The sequence below is a fragment of the Gavia stellata genome, chromosome 14, assembly GCF_030936135.1.
Source record: "Gavia stellata isolate bGavSte3 chromosome 14, bGavSte3.hap2, whole genome shotgun sequence".
Lineage (NCBI taxonomy): Eukaryota > Metazoa > Chordata > Aves > Gaviiformes > Gaviidae > Gavia > Gavia stellata.
The window spans coordinates 18,806,610-18,825,896 of NC_082607.1; positions in this window are offsets into that span (position 1 = coordinate 18,806,610).

Here is a 19,287-nt window from a genome sequence, read left to right on the forward strand (position 1 = left end):
TGCTTAAACCTAACTTAGAAAACTCTAAACGTCAATATTTACTTTTTCCTTTACTATGATCCCTATCATTACTGCCAAAATAATATAACAAAAACTGAGAGGACACTGTAGAAAACACCAACATAGAGACAGTATTTTCACAGGGAAGTACATTACTTGGATCACCTGGTGGATGATACAGTCTGACATTATCAGAAGCAAGAAAGTAGAAAATCTAGAGATGGTCTAAAGACCCAGCCTTAAAAGAAAATTTTTTACCAGAAGGGGAGTAAGAGTCTTTCACCTGTCATTAAGAGGTTTTGATCAGACTCTTCACTCCAAGATTCTGGGAAACACTGGGGTGTTTGCCCTGTTTTCACCTTCTCTATTCATAGGACTAGATAATAATTAGAAAAACTTAGAATGTTATCTTATTTCATGTATAATTATAACGTGGATTTGGAACAATTTTCCTAATACAAAAGCAGAATGCACTCTTCCTTTTAATTGTCATATTTTCTTTTCCAATACCTTATGTTATAGGGTTAAGATCTTTTAGAAAAATGATGCCTAAATCATAACAGCAAACATGTCAGGGGAAGCTTGCATTTCTTACCAAGCATTGGAATGTGAGACCCAACTATATAAAACTGGAATTAATGTAGCGAAAAGCAACATGTCAAAGTGCAGCTCTTGTTCCAACCACAGATTTGATTCAGTAAATTGAATTCTTCTGCAGAAGCTGCACAGCACCTGGTTAAATTTTAGAAGTCATCTTTAAAAACAAAATAAAAAAAAGCAAAACAAATGAAGCTGAAGAAATATATCTCTATGTCCAGGTCTTAATTATTTTTCAAGGATTCAGCGAAGAAATTTTGGATAACATTTTAAACTTTTAACTGATGTAAATTCACCCCTTGCTCATCTAACAGCAAGTAGTTCATATCATAAGACAAGACTGTAACGTCTGAGGGATTCAGCAAGCCTTGCACAGGGAGAATTTAACAAATTTTGCAAACATTTTGCAAAAATTTTGCAAAAATATTGCAAAAATCAAATCTATGGCATGTTATGAGGAACATAACATAATAAACTAATAACATCCTAATAATGACATTTGCATCTGTGAGGAGCAACAGAGTTGACTCATTTGTGTCCGGCTTCTAACAGCACAGCAAAGTAAGCCACAGACTTCATCCCGGTGCTACACTTTTCTCACTTTTGGATTATTTTTTCACCCTTTTTCATGGTTTTCTGCCCATCTATGAGGGGACACATCTGTTGCCATCAACACCTGAATTGCACATCAGTGTTTCTGATGAAAATAAAAAATGTCACAGCAATAACAGAATGTTTTGAAAGCAAGCCAGTTTGTCAGTAAATTATAAGCTTTGTTATCATAAAACTCTAACAAATTGAACCTACATATCATTAACTGAAAGCACAATATGACTGCAGCAATATTCATCTCCCAGAAGAGTGCCTATCTATAGGGGGAAAAAAAGATAAAACTTTTGCTGAGAGGTGCCACTAAAGATAGCATTAACTTTATTTATTAAAGAACGCCTGAACATTTCTGAAACTACACATTTCCACCTTCAACTATGCTATTCTGATTAAGTAAAATACTGTACTAATGAATTTTATGGATTTTAGCTTTTCTCTATCACAGAACTGCACTTTAATTTAAAGACAGAAAAATGTTTTATCTTGGGTTTTATTTTCATTGGCTTGCAACTTTCCCATCCCTTCCAGAAGAATAATCTGTAAACTGAACTCTCTCATGACCTGCGCTACACTTTGGGCATATTCATATGGAATATTAAAGAAAAACTACCCAGCTGGTACTGAGTTTACCAGGCTTAGCTTTTATTTCTAAAGAAATTTCTTGTGTTTCTATAGACTGTTGGTACCTTAATTATAGAAATCACAGAGAAAAGTCTGCTCTGCAATACATGAAATAAAGCATTATAGCAATAGTATTAATTAATGAAGGTATATATTACATTAGGATTTCCAATCACTTCACACTTCTTATGAAAGCAATCATTTGGTGCTCTCAACCAACATCCTAAACTCATCCTGCTATCAAGTGAGGTCGCTTAGTTGTTCAATGAAAAGTACACCGGTCAGTGTGAAAGGGCACAACCACAGCCTTCAACAGATTCTGAAAACCAATGTCGCCGTGGCACGTCTGTATGTATGGTGCTTTAAGATCACGGTAGAAAAGATGACCTTAACTCTCTGACAGCCTTCCTCCTGGTCCTTCTCTACATCTGGTGAGGTTTTTACGGAATGTGTATTGCCGAAAGTCTGAGTAATTTGCTTTGATCTGGGTATCATTCTCAGACTCTCCAATTTTGGTGCACATGAAACTCTCAAGAGAAACTATAAGTCTTCAATCATCAATAAATTCAAATAAACCATGCAAACATGTATCCTTGGAATCTTAAAGATCACACTTTTTCCAGCTGAAATGCATCTTTTTGTTGTACAGGAACTGCATGCATTGGAATGAAATTCATCTTGTACTATACGGAATAGGTGGAAGGTGGAATTCTAAGGTGATAGTATGATACAATTTAGTTTTGAAAGCATGCCTATAGTAGAAAAATTTACAGACAAAATGTTAATATGAATATATCTTGCAAAAAACTTACTAATTGTGAAACTCAAATAGCTCTTCTTCTTTTATTCACTAATGAGGTTAGCCTGTTTGATTTTCTCCTGTCATGATAATATGTATTTAAAAAAAACCAAAAAACAATTTTGCAATTCTCTTTAAATATCATATAAGTGAGTGAAATCTTATTTTAATATTGTTTACTTTCCAAAAGTATTTTAGACCTCGATATTGGACTCTAGCTTACAAAAACAACCATAAAAAGACAATTCTGAAACTCAGATATCAAAGTAAATGTTAAAAAATAATTATTTATTCTGAAGGGAAAATAGCAACTCCATGTAGTGAAATCAACTGTGGCTTGTTTCTAAGCAATATTGGACAGCTTAAATTGGCAAATATATATGCATTCTATGAAATCTAAGACCTCTGAAATTATTTAATATCCAATGTTGTTTGCTAAATTCATGAAACTAGGGAAACAGCAAAAATATTTTATGTAAGTGTTGATGGTCAAAGAGGGTAATAAGAAGTACAACTAAAGCAAAATAATCTGTCTGCAAAAGGTTAATGAACCCTCGACTGATGTAAATCAGAGCAAAATAAAATCCCTACACTAACAGATCCTTTCCTATCTGGCAGTTCTCTTCAGACCCATTGGAGCTGCCTCTACACCTGATGCCATGGCTGTTACTCATGACGAGTCACACTGCACCATGCAGCTGCTTGCCAAATAAGCTTGGTTTGATGAATAGCTAAAATAACAGGCTACTTTTTTATTTTGAAAAGTCTCTCTGAAAATGTAACACTAAGAGAAAACAGTCTTAATTCCTAGGACATTTTAAGCATTGTGAAAACCATGGATTCTGCTAGGACTGATGCATTTAGCCTCTTGTGAGGCTTTCAGGAAATCAGGTCATCCTGCATATCTGTTTCGTTTCCTACAGCTTCTCTCACGCATTTATTACTCTGTTTGTACTACTGCAAAGATACGAGCCCTTGCTTCTGCTATTATTTTTACCTGTAGATGCATAAGTGGAGAAGGTAGAAAGATTATTCTCAAATGTATTTTCTTGATCTAAATTTTACTGAACTTTAACCCCAATATCCTATTGCCCTATATCCTAACAGTCTCTAGAAGCTCTTCTTTTCTTTTCCTTTTTTTTTTTACTCTGATCTCAGAATTCTCCTTCATTCTAAATATTTTTAGTAGCTTTATACTAATTGTAACACATGATAAATATGGTTCACAATTTCCCCAATACAATGACAATATAAGGAAAAGGCTATCTTGTGATGAGATTCAGAGAATTATTATCAAGGTTTTTTTCTTCTAGGTATTTAAAACTGCAGCTATAGAAGGCATTCTTTTGTTAGAAGATCTTCCCTTTCTTTATTTCCAAATTACCTAAATATTTGGTCAGCAAACTGGGAATTGCCAAGAAACAGAAGGTGATGGAATCGGCTTCATGACACACAACACCACTTACGTCAATTTTGTAGCTCTTCTTACATCCATCCTGAAGAAAGGATAGAAGCCATAATTGAGACTGTGAATTTGGCTTACACACAGTGGATGGACTGGGGACAGTATGTACACCTGAACAAAATCTCTCCCAGACCTTTTCTTTACTATACTGCAATCAACACGAAATTAGTTTGACTTCATACTACTGCAAGGGGAAGCCATTACCTATGCTATCTCTGGCTTATCAGAATTATGATGGTTGGACAATACTGATAATGAAAGGTAATTCAGATTTTTTGGAGGCTCTGATTCTATAATACTGAAAACGATTTCAAATAATGTGTTCAGTAAAAAGACTTGAGCTGGAAGGTGAGCTGAGGCAAATATATTTAAAAGCTTATTAAAAATAAAAGCTTATTAAACATTAAGGCCAATCCACAGCATTTGTATTTACTAAATACCAGTTCAAATAACTTTTTCATTCTTGCTTCTATGGCTGTGTTCACACCATTATTCCTGCAACTCAAACAGATTTTTCTGTTGTATCAGCGGCAAAGTTTCAGCTTAACTACCTTCTTCACTACTTTTTCACAACACCTCTCACAACTTGTCCTTACAGACAAGGACATAAAAAGTAAGAAATATGGCAGCAAGCTGCTCCTGTTCTTATGCAAGGATACTCTCCTGGCAACAACGCTATGTGTATGGCCCAGATACCCACAAACAGAAAGACACCGGTCAAACAGGATCATGCTCCACTTGGTCTTTCATTTTGGTCACTGTCTGCCCCTGAGATATTATCCCAAGCATGTGTCCAGAACAAGAGGGTTGATTTGTGGCATACTATGGCACAGAAAGTATAGGCTGGTTGGGACATGTTGTGAATGCACGGTGGGATGTGGAAGGGCAAGAAGTCTTTTGGGATAACCTTGGAAGACAGTTTTGAGCAAAGGAGCCAAATCTTATGTAGATTATCTTTGTTCAAACTGGCCACATAAACTGGTTCCTAGTCTGAACTATTCTGTGGTCTGTGCCCAAGTTTCTCTGCCTTGAATCTTTTTGGCAATATATATATTTAAAAAATCATACTTGGAGTAGAAAATTAAAAGACCAAGAGTCCAGAAGAGTGTGCCCAAAGGTGTTACAGAACTAATCAGGCCACCCTTCCAGAGGTCCATCAAAGACATCTGTCCTTAGCAACTGTACTTTCTTGGGAAGTCTGATAGAAGCACTGGCTTAATATGTGTGATCTGAAATCATAGCCTGGCATGCAAAGTCTAAATATTAATAGACTTTTCATGTCATTGAATTACTTACTAAAAATTTAGAACCCTCTCCTAAAATAACTAAACCCTTATTTTAGTAGAAAAGTCACCATACTTCTAATACTTCATAATCTGTGTTACACGGGTAATTGCTTTCGGGATGGCACTTCAAATTTAGATTCCATTAAATTATTGTATTAAATCTGAACAACATTTATGAACAAGCCCTCATGGTTTTATGCTCAAAAGGGATAAGTTTGTACCAAAAAATTTCCCCAAGCATTCCAGAATATTTTTATTTGTCTTCAGAAGACTTTACAAGTTAAAATCTAGCCCATAGCCCAGACGAGCTGTGTATTACAATGAATAATAAATACATTACATTGGCACTTCTAAACTTACTGCAAATAAGCCAAAACATATATCTGCATTTTAGCTAGGCTAAACAAATATAATTAGTTTTTGCTGCATAAAGTTATTGTTTGTTTAAATGCTGTAATCCTTATGCTAAATATAAGACAAAATTTAATTTGATGGCACTAGTAAATATTTCAAAGCAGTTTCATCAAAGCTGCATAACACAGTATTTTTTTTTCTCTCCTGATGACTATTTTACACTTACACTCTTAACAATTTCTGCTGCTGTTTCCTACAGATTGGTTAATAGATCTTTCATGAAGAAAAAAGAAAAGAGGGGAAAAAAAGAAAAAAAAAAGATCAGGACTTCTACTAATCTGTAAAAGATATGCTGATTTCTTGGTGTGTATACATTAGATTCATATGCAGACATGACACAGTGAAGAGGAAAACCAAACCAAATCATGCACATGAGATTTTTGACATTTGGTTCAGATGTTTCAAAACACCCATGTCATCCCTGGGAGATGGTTTAACCACAATCTCATTGACTGAGGTCTACTCCATGCTTAAATCTTTGGCATTTTTAAATTCCACCCATAATCTATTATGTTAATAGCTGTAGTACTTAAATGGTGCAGAAATAGGGTTTTATCCAACACATGCATAGGAAATCCCACAGTCTTTAGTATTATTTTATAGCAGTCATGCCACTAAATGTTAGGTACCCTTACCTTCTCAGTATGTTTAAATACATCTGTTACATGAGGTGAATGCACTAGATATGTTCATATTTCTGAGCTGTAGTGCCTCAACTTTAAGCACCTCCGCTACAGTCAAATCACACAATCGATAGGAGAGAGAATAAAAAGACAAATATGCATCTGAAAGGGCAAAAGCAATTCACTTTCACAACTTTTGAACACTTCTGACACGTTACACAGAGATCTCAGCCATGAATCATGACCAATCCAGTTTCAGCAGGAGGCAAACAAGAAACTTGTGCCATGCTGAATCTTCTGCTGTCTTTGGATACTTTTTATTAACATCTGGGTTTTTTGACAGCCAATTCTTTTTAGCATTTGTTAACTGCACACGGGAAAAAACATCCTTAACTGGGGATAATGAACATTTGCGTATCATCACCGAGAACCACCTGATTTAAATGCCAATCGACACGTACCCAGGCTAGATGATCAGACTAGCACATGGTGTATTTATACAAACATGCACACACACACACACACATATATATATATACATGTCCTGAAAGATTTATGGAGTGAGGAAAAAGCAGAAGGTAAAAATATATCCGGTCTTGGGCTCATAATTCTGTTAGGTTCTTTCCAAATATCCAATTCTAGATTTGCTTGTATTCAGATCTCACTAGCTGAAGGGATGTTTCACTGCTGAGCTCTAAAAATGCAAACAGTTCCTGTCCCAAACACTTAGAAAGTAAACAAAAATGGAAATGGGAAAGGTAAGACTAAAATAAAGAGGAATTCACCTTTTCTGCATCTCAGCCTACCAATGCATCTGCTGGGACATGCTGCCTTTTTTGCCCTTGTCTTAGAAAGATCAATTTCACTGAACCATAGGTTGATTTTGAATAAACACTTCTGAACTTTTCTGTTTCCAAGGGATGAAGACTGTCATATTTAAGCCTCCTCCTGACAATTTTGTCCATATTTTCAGTGGAACAGCAATCCCATCTCAAGAGTGCAGAAAGCAGACCTCTTTGCTGCTTCGGTTATTAAGGTATAGTTTTCTGCTCATTAAAATCCATCTTACACTTCATTTGTTTGCTTTAATCAGTTTCAGTGTTAAGAGCAAGATCATATTTATGTTTCTATTACGCTGTAATTTATTTATTAACTTTGAATAATGTACTAAAGTGCAGAGCACTGACTGGGAAGAGGCATTTATGAAATATAAGGGAAAATTATTGTTCCTTCAGAAGAACACAGTGTCCCTCATCAAAGGCCTTGAAGTCAGAGTCTAAGCACTAATTCTTATCTAATTTCTTTAAATAAGATCTGATGACTCTCAATCCCTCCAAATTAGAAAACACTTAGAAAATGGGCTGAAGCTGACTGTAGCAAGGTGAAAAACAATTAAATCTGTCACTACATTTTTAACTCATTAATATGAATTTACACAGTGCTGCTAATACAGGAAGGCAATGGTCTCCCTATTTCAAACAGATCTGGCAATTTGCAAATTGCAAGTATCTGCAACCTTCAGTTCCAGCTACACATAGAAAAAGTTCTGCAGTTAAAGAGGGTTTTCATGCTTTTCAGTTGGCAGTCAGGCATGTAATTAATCAATTTCTAAATGCTGATGCAAATGCTGGGTTTTGCATGTGCATATTTAACATCTTCAAACACTATTTCAAAATTTGGACCACTCGAGTAAATCATCTATAAACTGCTTCTTGTCTGTTGGTTTATGTCTCTTTCACAGCAGTTTAAATTTTACATGCTGGTTTGTACTGAACGTTTTGTTTCTTTGCATAAATAAATAAAATGCACAAGAATAACAACAATCTATTTCCATATAATAGCAAACAATTTCAAGGCAAAACAGCTGCCTTCAGCTGACATTAGACCTACATTGGCATTTCAGAACTGAGGAAAAATTTCTGTGTTGTGGAGCTAAAAGCACGGTTAATATATGCATTTTCTTAAAAAACAACATAAAGAACTCAATTTGATATCAAAAGACACGATAAACACACGTTGAAGGGCAGCATGACATGTCCTATAGTCCTTCACAAATAAAGAAATAGACCTTTTGTCAGTAATGATTAAAAGGCAGTTTTACCAAACACAAGTGACAGCAACACAACAACACAGCAAAACAAAGAATTAGGACTGCTTCTTCTGGGTGGACTTCTATCAATATTTTAATTTTGGGCCTCATCAGCATATTTTCTTGCATCTTGAATTACAGGCAGTATATTATGCTTCATCTTGCAAGCTGTTTATTTGACCATGTAAGAAAAAAATTATTACTGAAATTCTTTAATGTATTAAAATCACTTAGTTGATCAAATAAATATTCTCTAAAGGAACAGGAAACAGCCATTATGTTTCCTGGCTCATTTAACTAATCATCTGAACATTTTCAGTTGTTTTGTTCTGTTAAACTCTAAATCTAAGCCAGTTCTTGAAAGGGGAAATGCTGATTACAATTTGTACTTACAAAAAGGGGAGTGCCATGTTACAGAAGAGACATGCAAATGCTTCCAGCCTCCTGTCTGTATGGTAGGACATTACACATATTGCTGTGTACTGCAGTCACTAAATGGAAGAAAATGAAAGAGTTCTTACGTCTGGGTGATATGTTTTACTATTTTCTTAAGCTCTCTGACAAGGAAAATGACAGCAGACAGTTACACAGGGCTTGAGACTTAAAAAGAGAAAAGCTATTTAGTTGCTGAGGTTTGAGAGTATCAAGCATGAGAAATGTGGTCACAATGCTTTAGAAGGAAAAACGTGTCTTGGCAAGACTACTTTGTACTTAATGCAGTGAACAATGAACAGACGAACCTCAGTCAATACTTCTTCTTTAACTAATTTTCATTTTAGTATAGCTCTGTTTGCCTTTTTTTGGAACTGAAATTCTATCCAGGCATTTCATGCTAGTCAGGCTGACAATATTCTATTTTGCAACATGACCTGTATTCATTTAAGATACTAGAAAATGTCCTGTGTACTTCAATGGTTGAAAAACCAAATAATTTTTACTGTGGGCCCCAACACTCTTAATGGTGTGGCAGAAAAATCACTCCAACCCCACCCCTTGGTGTTCTTCTGTAAATAATTTCACCTTTCTCTTTCTTTCTAAAGTTTCTCCACCTGCTAAGTGGATCTAATAACAACCGTCCTCTGTGATCTTTTACATCTACCTTACACAATGGGTATGCCAAATATAATGTGTTATGTATAAAATGTTCTCCCTAAATCTTTACATGCTACCTCTTGTCAGTCTGTTTTCCTTCTGTTCCAAACAAGCCGTACCTATCACAGTAAGAGCAAGAAAGAAGCAGCTAACAAATACAATTAGCAATTTAAAGGGATGCCTGGAACTATTTGGCCGTTGAAGTAGTTGCTATTGATTTAACCAGAAACTTCTTACCCTTGACTCAGTCAGCTCAGTATAACAGAGTTCAATCTTTTTCTTCTTTGACTTCGTGGCCTAATTACAGAAGGGATTCACGTGGACACAGCAAAGCTGCTGACTGACAGCAGTCTTTTACCCAACCACAATTCCAATGCAACTCTAGCACGGACATTTTAACTAACTTTTTTAAAGGATTTATTATTTACTAATTAGAAAATTCCAATCTTTCAAATCTCATCGTTTCTTAGCAACAATTATAAATTGAAGCACGTACACTGTCCCGAAGTAGCATACTTACAGCATTAAGCCACATCTGTTAACAGATCTTTTGTTTTTCAGACTCCGTCTTACAGGAAGCACAATATTTTAGAGTTTGCTTTTTTTAAAAGCATTTTAAGACCTGCATTATACACAAACCAGGCAAATGTTAAATGACCCTTTCTCTGTTCTACGTAAAGCTTATTGCAAGAAAAATGTATTGTTTTGGCAATAATGCAAATTTTTAACTGCTTCACTATTATTGAGTAAATACTCACAGGTAAGATTCCCAGCTGGAATTTCAACACAAACCTCAAAATAGGTCAGCAACCCAGGAATAATCTTTAAAGTCTTTTCAGTTGAGAGGCCATGGATAATCATTATAAGCTAAATACTCAGCTGCTTTTCGGGTAAGTTCTCAATTTTTGCTACCCATCCAGCACTCCCAATGTCAGATATTTCGTTCTCTAATTGTCTGTATTTCTCCCTCTTCATCAGGGTTTAGAAATTACATCAAACTACTCATATTCTACTTACTTCCTTTCCCACACCAAAGTGACCAAAGTCTCACACCACCCACATGGCTAGATTCAGGTTGGTTAGGGACTGAGATGGAGAAATGAGTCCAACTTGCTGTCAGGCTCCTTGCAGGAGGTAGATTTAAATGACACCAGAGTACATATCACGAGGGAGCTCATAATAAGAACAGTGAAAACCTGAAATAATTAAGAATTATTTCAAAGATCCAGGAAGAAAACACCAAGTGATCTTAGCAATCCTTTCTAATGCCATGTAGAGGCTGCAGCAAGAATCTGAGGTACAAAACCAATCTGCAAGAGCATCAATGTTGTAGAGAGAGTAGATTTAGATTAGTATAGTTTTGTTTATTGGATTCTATGACAGGGCTGTGAGAAAAGTAGGTAGAGCTATAAACCAAATACAGAAAGGTAAGCATGGTCTCAGATATGTCTAAAATGTAATTGGAGACGTGAAGACAGTACTGGTGGTATAAGGCTGATTCACATCTCTTGATCCTCCACCTGTAGACTGCTCAGAATTTTACAAGAAAAGAGGCTTCTGATAACAAATAAAAAGCATTTTGCTAGTGCCTCCTGGATTTACTTCCAGCTGAAGGAATTCCTTTTGGTCTGACATCATTATGTTTGGGTTTCATGTATATAATTCACCAAAATATCCAAAATTCAACATTTTATACCAAATGTAAAACCTAAATGTTAATCTCAATTCAGTCTTGGTAACAGCTTGAAAAAAACAAGCAGGCTTTCTTGGGAGAACTAGTAGACAAATCAGTGGTTAAAGGATGGTGAGCTGAAGTTTTGACAATTTATCTTGATTTCCTGACAGTTTTCAGTAACTCAATCAGAAGATTCCTCAAGATGAATAAATTTTTCTTTATCAAGCTATTCCTTTTTAGTTATACCAATCTCACAAGAAGCAGAAAGAGATTTTGAAAGGGCATCTTGGATATTGCAGATGAACTTCCTATTGTACTGTGCACATGGTGAAGTTGGAAGTTTTCCAAAAAATGACAGTGGCTTGAAACTGATACATTCAGCAAATCAGGTCACAGCTCCCAGTTGTAAGGAGACTTAGCCCCAGTGTGATAAACATCTCCTGTATTTTCAGACCTCAGAGCAAAGGAATTGGGAATCATTATGAACATCAAAAATATTTCCTGTACTACCTGCAGTTGCAAAACCTATGCCAGAAACAGACAATGTGTCAATAACATCTTTCTAACTAACTGCGTCTGTAGATAGTTTTATAAAGGGGTGGTAATGACTTCATTTCAGGTCTACAAACCTTCCCACAATCTTGTTTTCATTCACATTATTGGTAATTATCTATTCACACTTATCCACAAATGCCTTTCATGCAAAAAATGTTACATTCTAGACGAGAGTGTCCATGAAAGCTAGCACATTTGAATCTTCATCTTCTTTGCTGGATTCAATTATACTTTAAAATCCCTTTTTTCATTCTTACAACTACAGACGCTTACAACACACACATCCAAGGAGAGGTCTTATTAATACAGTGAGAATGGGTTAAGGATTTTCTCCCTCTTATGCTTGTTACAATCATTATCACAAGAAGAGATTTATGTTGTGCTGTTTATTATTTATAGTTCTCATTATATTCTTTGTCACAGGACTGCAGCATCAGAATTTTAATGCCTCATATATTCTGTGGAAGATAATAGTAAAGTGCACTACTTTGACCTTTTCAGTGTCCCATAGTTTGATTCATTAGCCATTCCTATTCTCTCCTATTAACAGCATCGGTAACCTGGGAAGAAGAGGTAGATCAGGCAACCAATCAAAAAGCAGAATATTGAAAAGGTTAAAATCTAGATTTATAAATCTATTCAAAGTTTATAATCCTTTCCAAACTATGCTTGGTATAAAAATTATATCTCAGTCTTCTGGCAAAGATTGTTGCTGGAAGACAACTAATGTAAATAAGCTACTTATATTAACTTTTGAGATTGAAAGGCTTTGCTCTTTAGAAAAAGTCAAAGGTGAATGAGCTCATTATATAGTCTATTTGTCACGTACCAGGTCTATCAATTTATGTCCAGGTTATAGGTACAGTTTGAGGAAATACTGTAACCATTGCACTGTCATGCATTAATGATATTATAAGTGCCAGTGAGAAGTGCTGTTTGTAAGACATTGTAAGAAAAATATTTTGAATAACATACTTGTCTTTCGTTTCACAATAAAGAAGATTTCAAGTAGGAATGCCGAAGTGGCTTATGCACAATTATTTCATGATCAGCAAGTATTCTCAAATTATTTCTTAGACAGTGTTTACTACAGAATACGACTAGACTCCTGAGTACAATATAAAGATATTCCAATTACAACAAAGATAATGATGCTAATAAGCAAATGAAAAAAATACAGGAGTATAGAGGAGAAATAAAAAATGCATTCGTATCACCACTCCATTTTACTATGGCACAGTCACAATTTAAAAGCACAATTATTTTAAATTTCTTTGAAAGTTAAACAAATGATAAAATAACAATAAAGCCATATCCTTTATGCGCCTTTGCTTAGCTTAAAATATATCATGCTATATACTATTGACCATAGCATATAGAGGATTCAACAGCTCAATAAATCCCTAAACTAATAAGAATTTTGTAAAAAATTCGTTATGCTAAATCTCCCAGAACTGCTGTATTTCTCAGCACAATACAGCATTCTAAATGGAAACTATAAATAAACAAATGAAGTAAACAAATTCTGTAAACTCAGAATTTCTTTACGTGATTCCTATTAAAATTGGGTTTTACTATATATCCATAGATAAATGAAAAGAAGCATGGGACATTTTCATTGAAATCAGCTTTGTTAGAGCAATAGGCCCATGGAGGATTTATGTTCTGCTTCAAACATTTTGCCATAACAGACATTGATGACTTTTAGAAAAAAGACTATGTACTCTTTTTTCCTTTTTGGTTATCTGAGAGCTTATTGTTTCCCTTTTTCACATTCTCAGCCATTGTGTAGTTTAACAATTTGCGGAGGTGAAGCTAGGAGGGATATACCTGTTTTTATTCAATGCAGTCTTTATCAAGCAGCCAATAAACGTGTTTTATTGCTTTTCCCATAGTAGGCATTATTGCTTTCCCTATGTAAAAAAGGCCATATATTTTGAGTTCTTGTAGTCACTCAATAGCTAATCAGGAACTCATACCATTACAAATGTGCAGAAGACAATGCATAATGTCACAGCCTGAGTGTTGATTATTCCTTAAAAAAGAAACTTCTATTAGTAATAGGTCACTTGTGCAGTATCATGGCTAACTCTAGGCATAAATTATTTTTTAAAGCCAAATGTATTTATATAGTAGGTATTCTTTAAAGATCACCAACAGAACATAATATATTTACACAATTTACAGGATAAAAATGCTTTCCTGGTACTAGTTTCATTCCTTCCTTTTCATTACTTGGACCAGTGCATAAACTGTATATTGCTGTCTCTACAATCTCAGCACAAACTCATCTTGTGTTTGCAAAGGTTTTGGTACTAAATTTGTTTTCTTTATTAATAAGTGATAACATTTCCACATAATGCATTAAACACCTGTATTCTTATGCAGAGTACTGTGAAGTCTTTTAGTAGTTTCATAACGGCACTAGCATTTTATTTCATCTGAAGTGTCTTCATTACACTTGCACTGCATTTGCCTTTGCCAGATGCAAAAGAATTTAGCATTTATCTCAAGGCACTGGTATCCCTTCCTGCTTGCCTTTTGGTGCCTGGCACTGCACTTACACAGCTGGTGCCCCTCGGAGGGAATCCTCAGTAAGCACTGGCCCTGGCCTGTATCAGAAACAGTGTGGGCAGCAGGAGCAGGGAGATGATCGTGCCCCTGTACTTGGCGCTGGTGGGGCTGCACCTCGAATCCTGTGTTCAGTTTTGGGCCCCTCACTACAAGAAGGACATTGAGGTGCTGGAGCATGTCCAGAGAAGGGCGATGAAGCTGGTGAGGGGTCTGGAGCACAGTCTGATGAGGAGCGGCTGAGGGAGCTGGGGTTGTTCAGTCTGGAGGAGAGGAGGCTGAGGGGAGACCTTATCGCTCTCTACAATTACCTGAAAGGGGGTTGCAGAGAGGTGGGTGGTGGTCTCTTCTCCCATGTAACTAGCAACAGGACAAGAGGAAATGGCCTCTAGTTGCACCAGAGGAGGTTCAGGCTGGATATTAGGAAAAATTTCTTTCCTGAGAGTGGTGAAGTATTGGAACAGGCTGCCAAGGGAGGTGGTGGAGTCACCATCCCTGGAGGTGTTCAAGGAACGTATGGACGTGGCATTGTGGGACATGGTTTAATGGGCATGGTGGTGTTGGGTTGATGGTTGGCCTTGATGATCTTACAGGTCTTTTCCAGCCTTAATGATTCTGTGATTCTGTGAAGAAGCTACGCAGAATTTTTCACACTCCAATCCAGCTCACTACAATAATTCCTGAATAGCTCAGTAACAAGTTAGAAATAAAGCGATCTAAATAACAATCTTACCTGACAAACTAGCCGAATAACACACTATTTAACCTGCAAACAATAAATAGTAACAACAACACATCCATCTAGAGATACTACACTCTTCTTGCCCACCCATAAAGTTTGAATTAGAGGAGGTTTCAGGGGCCTTTACTCTCCAGTTCTTTCATGATATCCAGGCTCCACAGGGATGTTTCCACTCTCCGAAAAGCAATCAACTCTTCAAGAAAACGTGGATGAGATGTATGATGACTTTTTCCTGGAGCTTCTTTAATTTAGAAAGTCAGAATCGGAAAGGCATGTGTCCAAACTCTCACATATTTATGTACACTCCTGTATTTTCTATTTCTTTTCCTCCTCAGTACTATTGAGATCTTCTTCCTATGTTTGGTCAAGAGGTTATTTTAAAACAAAATCACATAGAAGATGAGCCATTCTATGACATCCTTAACAGTAAATTCCATTCAGATTTCCTCCTCATGATAACAATCATTTAATTGGATTAGAAAAAACTCTGCAGATAATAACATTTAGCTTATGTCATATCTTTGAGAAAAGATAACATTAACTTGCTTTTGAATTATTATAGATGTAAGGTCTATTAGTATTAATTTTTCAACTGCATACATTCTGTATATATATTTAGAATAAGGACCAAGTGTAACAGCATTTTTAAATTTCATATTTTATCCTAGAAAGGAGAAAGAGGGTAGATTTATAGTGGAAAAACAGAAAAATGTGAATTAATTTTTCCCCCCAAGGCTTCAATTATCATCATGACATTTCTACAGACTCTTTCATGTTGCACCTGTCCCTAAGACACAAGAGACAGATGTCAGTAGAGATGCAAAGTAAAACACTTCAGAAATATTCACAGCCAGTGTGACATAGAGGGGTATATTCCAAGTATAATTTCTGGAGGAAAAAAATACCATCATTATGGTGTTAAAAAATTAAAGACCTAATATAACAATTAACATATAATTGTGGTATCATACTATGTTACATACTGAAATTGAATGGAAAGTGCAAGTAGGAATGAAGTCTTTTCCTCTTCATGAGGTAGTAGGAATCACAAATACATTAATAATATACTTTCTGTGGACTAAACAAGTTTATTCATAGTACTCCTTTGTTTGCTACACTTTCAAAGGCATTATGTGGCACACAACTCCTTAAATGCAAATCCATCAAGCAGTGCAGATCTAGTCACATTTCAAGTGAAGCAACTTATTTAACAATTTCTTAGGCAATGTCTCTTGGGTTTAGCTGTAGGCAGGAAATGAAGTATAATTAGCACTTTTATGTGGCATTAACAAACAATCTTGTTAGTTCATTACTTTTTAATATTTGCACCAGTCTTCTGAAAGCAGATTAAGACCAACTGTAATTTCCATATGTGAGATTTGGTGACTATAAAGCTCAAAGAATGTTCACTTTAATCAAAATCACTATGATGTCTTCAATTAATTTTTTTCCCAACATCTTTTTGCAAACTTAGTTTTATGTGAGTGAAGTGTTAATCTGAAATGTTCACTTGACTCTGATTTTTCAGCTCACAGACGTGGCCAGGGTCATAAGGAACGGCTGCGTATACCAGCACAGACCTGAATCCATTTTTATGGAAAAAATACAATAATGTTAACTAAGGTGCTGAAATGGGAAAAAACCTTAGATATTCTGAATTAAAGATAGGTCTGACCAGGGAAGTTAAATGATCAAGCAGGGCTTCTCAGCCGTCCTCCTACAGGAAGACTTGGATCCTTGATTTTTATTTATTATTACAGTAATTGATACTGTTGGACAGTTTAGATCCTGGTATGTGGATTCTGAGGAACACTTTCCCAAAACACTTGGCGTATGTGCCTTTGGGGTGTTAGGTAAAAGCCAACTCTAATTAGGTTTACTACACATGCTGTAAATGAAAACGTAATGAATTAAGTGGTCTAACACTCAGATGGCACAAATTCGCATAGTTCCCTAAAACATGCAACAGAGAAGGAAAAAATTAGCCCCATATTGGTGCTAAATAAAAGGTTTCCTTTTTAATTGTTTATGCTGCAAAACAGGATTTGCAGCTCAGATCTTGCATTTAAATTGGAAGTGGCAAAAGGCTATTAAAATCTTTGTAATCCATGGTTTCTTTACACTGGACATTAGGAAGCATGTCTTTACCAAAAGGGTGGTCAAACACTGGAACAGGATTCCTAGAGAGGTGGTCGATGACCCAAGCCTGTCACTGTTTAAGAGGCTTTTGGACAACGCTCTTAATACCATGCTTTAACTTTTGGTCAGCCCTGAATTAGTCAGGCAGTTGGACTAGATGATCGTTGTAGGTCCCCTCCAATTGAAATTTTCTATTCTATTCTATTCATTAGCTTTGATCATGACTTCAAATTGCAGAAGGTATTCTTTTAAGACATACTGTATCTCTGTAGCCACAGAGAACCCAAAAGAAGTCATTTTTTTTATTTTCAGGACTGCCCTTTAGGGTCAGGTTTTACACTGAATCAAGGATTTTATGTTAATGACATTTTATTAATTAATGATAATACGTCATTATAGGAAACTTGCTTTTTATGGTCAAAAACTACATCTTCGATTAGTTCCTTCTTCTTTTGAGTCACTTTGCCCCCTGCTGTACAGAGAGTTAAATACTACAACTAGCATACAGATGCGTCATGCAGATGTTATAACAGGCATCTCTGCAATTCATTTAAAATACCTATTTTCAGAAGCTATCAATTCTGGTTTCACAGTCATTAGAATTAATGTAATTGTGCATTCCAGTCTTAGTCACAGCCTAGGACCTCACTGTGCTATGTGCTGTTGAAGGAAACAGAAATACAGACAAACAGAAGAGGAAAAGGAAACGGCGGGTTACAGCACCTTTGTCAGCAGGACTGGAAATAACCTTCGTGAATAAGGAATTTAGCCACTACCATAAGTTTATAAGTCTCCAGGCAAAAATGTTGACGTACAATGTGAAGGTGTATGAAGAATTATCTTAACTGATACTTAGTGACTTTTTTTTCAAAATGTGAGCAGCACTGGGGGAGAAAAGTGTTTGTTTTTCAGTTTAGCAGGTGAGAAAAGCAGCTGTAACAGTATCTATTCATAGTTGAGAGTCAATTTACCATTCCTGAGTGAGAAACATTAGGTAAAACCTGGTAAGATTAGAAAACAAAGACATTTATCCTTTGTCATATGAGCTAGAACTGAATAACCAATGGCACCAATCTGTGGCATGGCCTGATCATAGGAAATTTTCTGACCAAAGGTCAGTTGTTTTTGTTTGAACAGTGCACTTTTGTTGATCCAGACATTCCTTTGTCCAAAATGGACTGGGTTCAGTTTAATTTCATCTCATCCAATGCAGGACTGTCTACGTCTTTTTATACATTCTTAGCAGGTTTTGCCTGTGACCAGAGGCAAATTTTATCAAGTTACCCAGGAGGTCTGCTCCTGAAAACTACTTGGGAAAAATGTAGTACCTGAAAACCAACAAAGCAGACATATAGATACACATACACACACACGTATATATACTTACACACTTTACTTCAAAAAGAAACAAAACTGGAACAAAATAAAAGAAAAAGAACTCTTAGATCCAGAAACCTAGCTTCCCCGACACTTCTAGTCACTTAGCTAAAACAAAGAGCAAGAAAAATCTGAGACATCACTCTGAACAGATAGGAGAGGGGAAGAATTGTATTTATCAACCAGGGAAAATGAAGGCACAATAATCAAGATGTGATGACAAAAGCTTATATGACCGATTCAGTTATTCAATAATTCAAGCACTAACAGATTCACTGTTTGTTAGATATCCAAGACTGTATCTCGGCAATCACAACTGCATGCAAAATACAGTTGCTGGACTGTAAGCAGTACGCACCACATTCTGTTCAGAGTGAGCTGGGTGGCACAACCCAGAAGTAAATTGTAGTGAGTTACAGTTGCAGTATTGTCTTGAAACATTTAACGTTGGTCAGTCTAGCTTGAAAGTTCCCTGTACTATGGATTTTAGCCAGATCCTTAATGGCACTTGAACGTTTTTATTGTGGTAGCATTATGTACTAGCATATTAAACTTTTACTACAGGCGTTTTCTGGATGTGAGGTGAAAGACTTGAAATACTTCTCCAACTCTCTGAGGTACTATGAAAAGAAA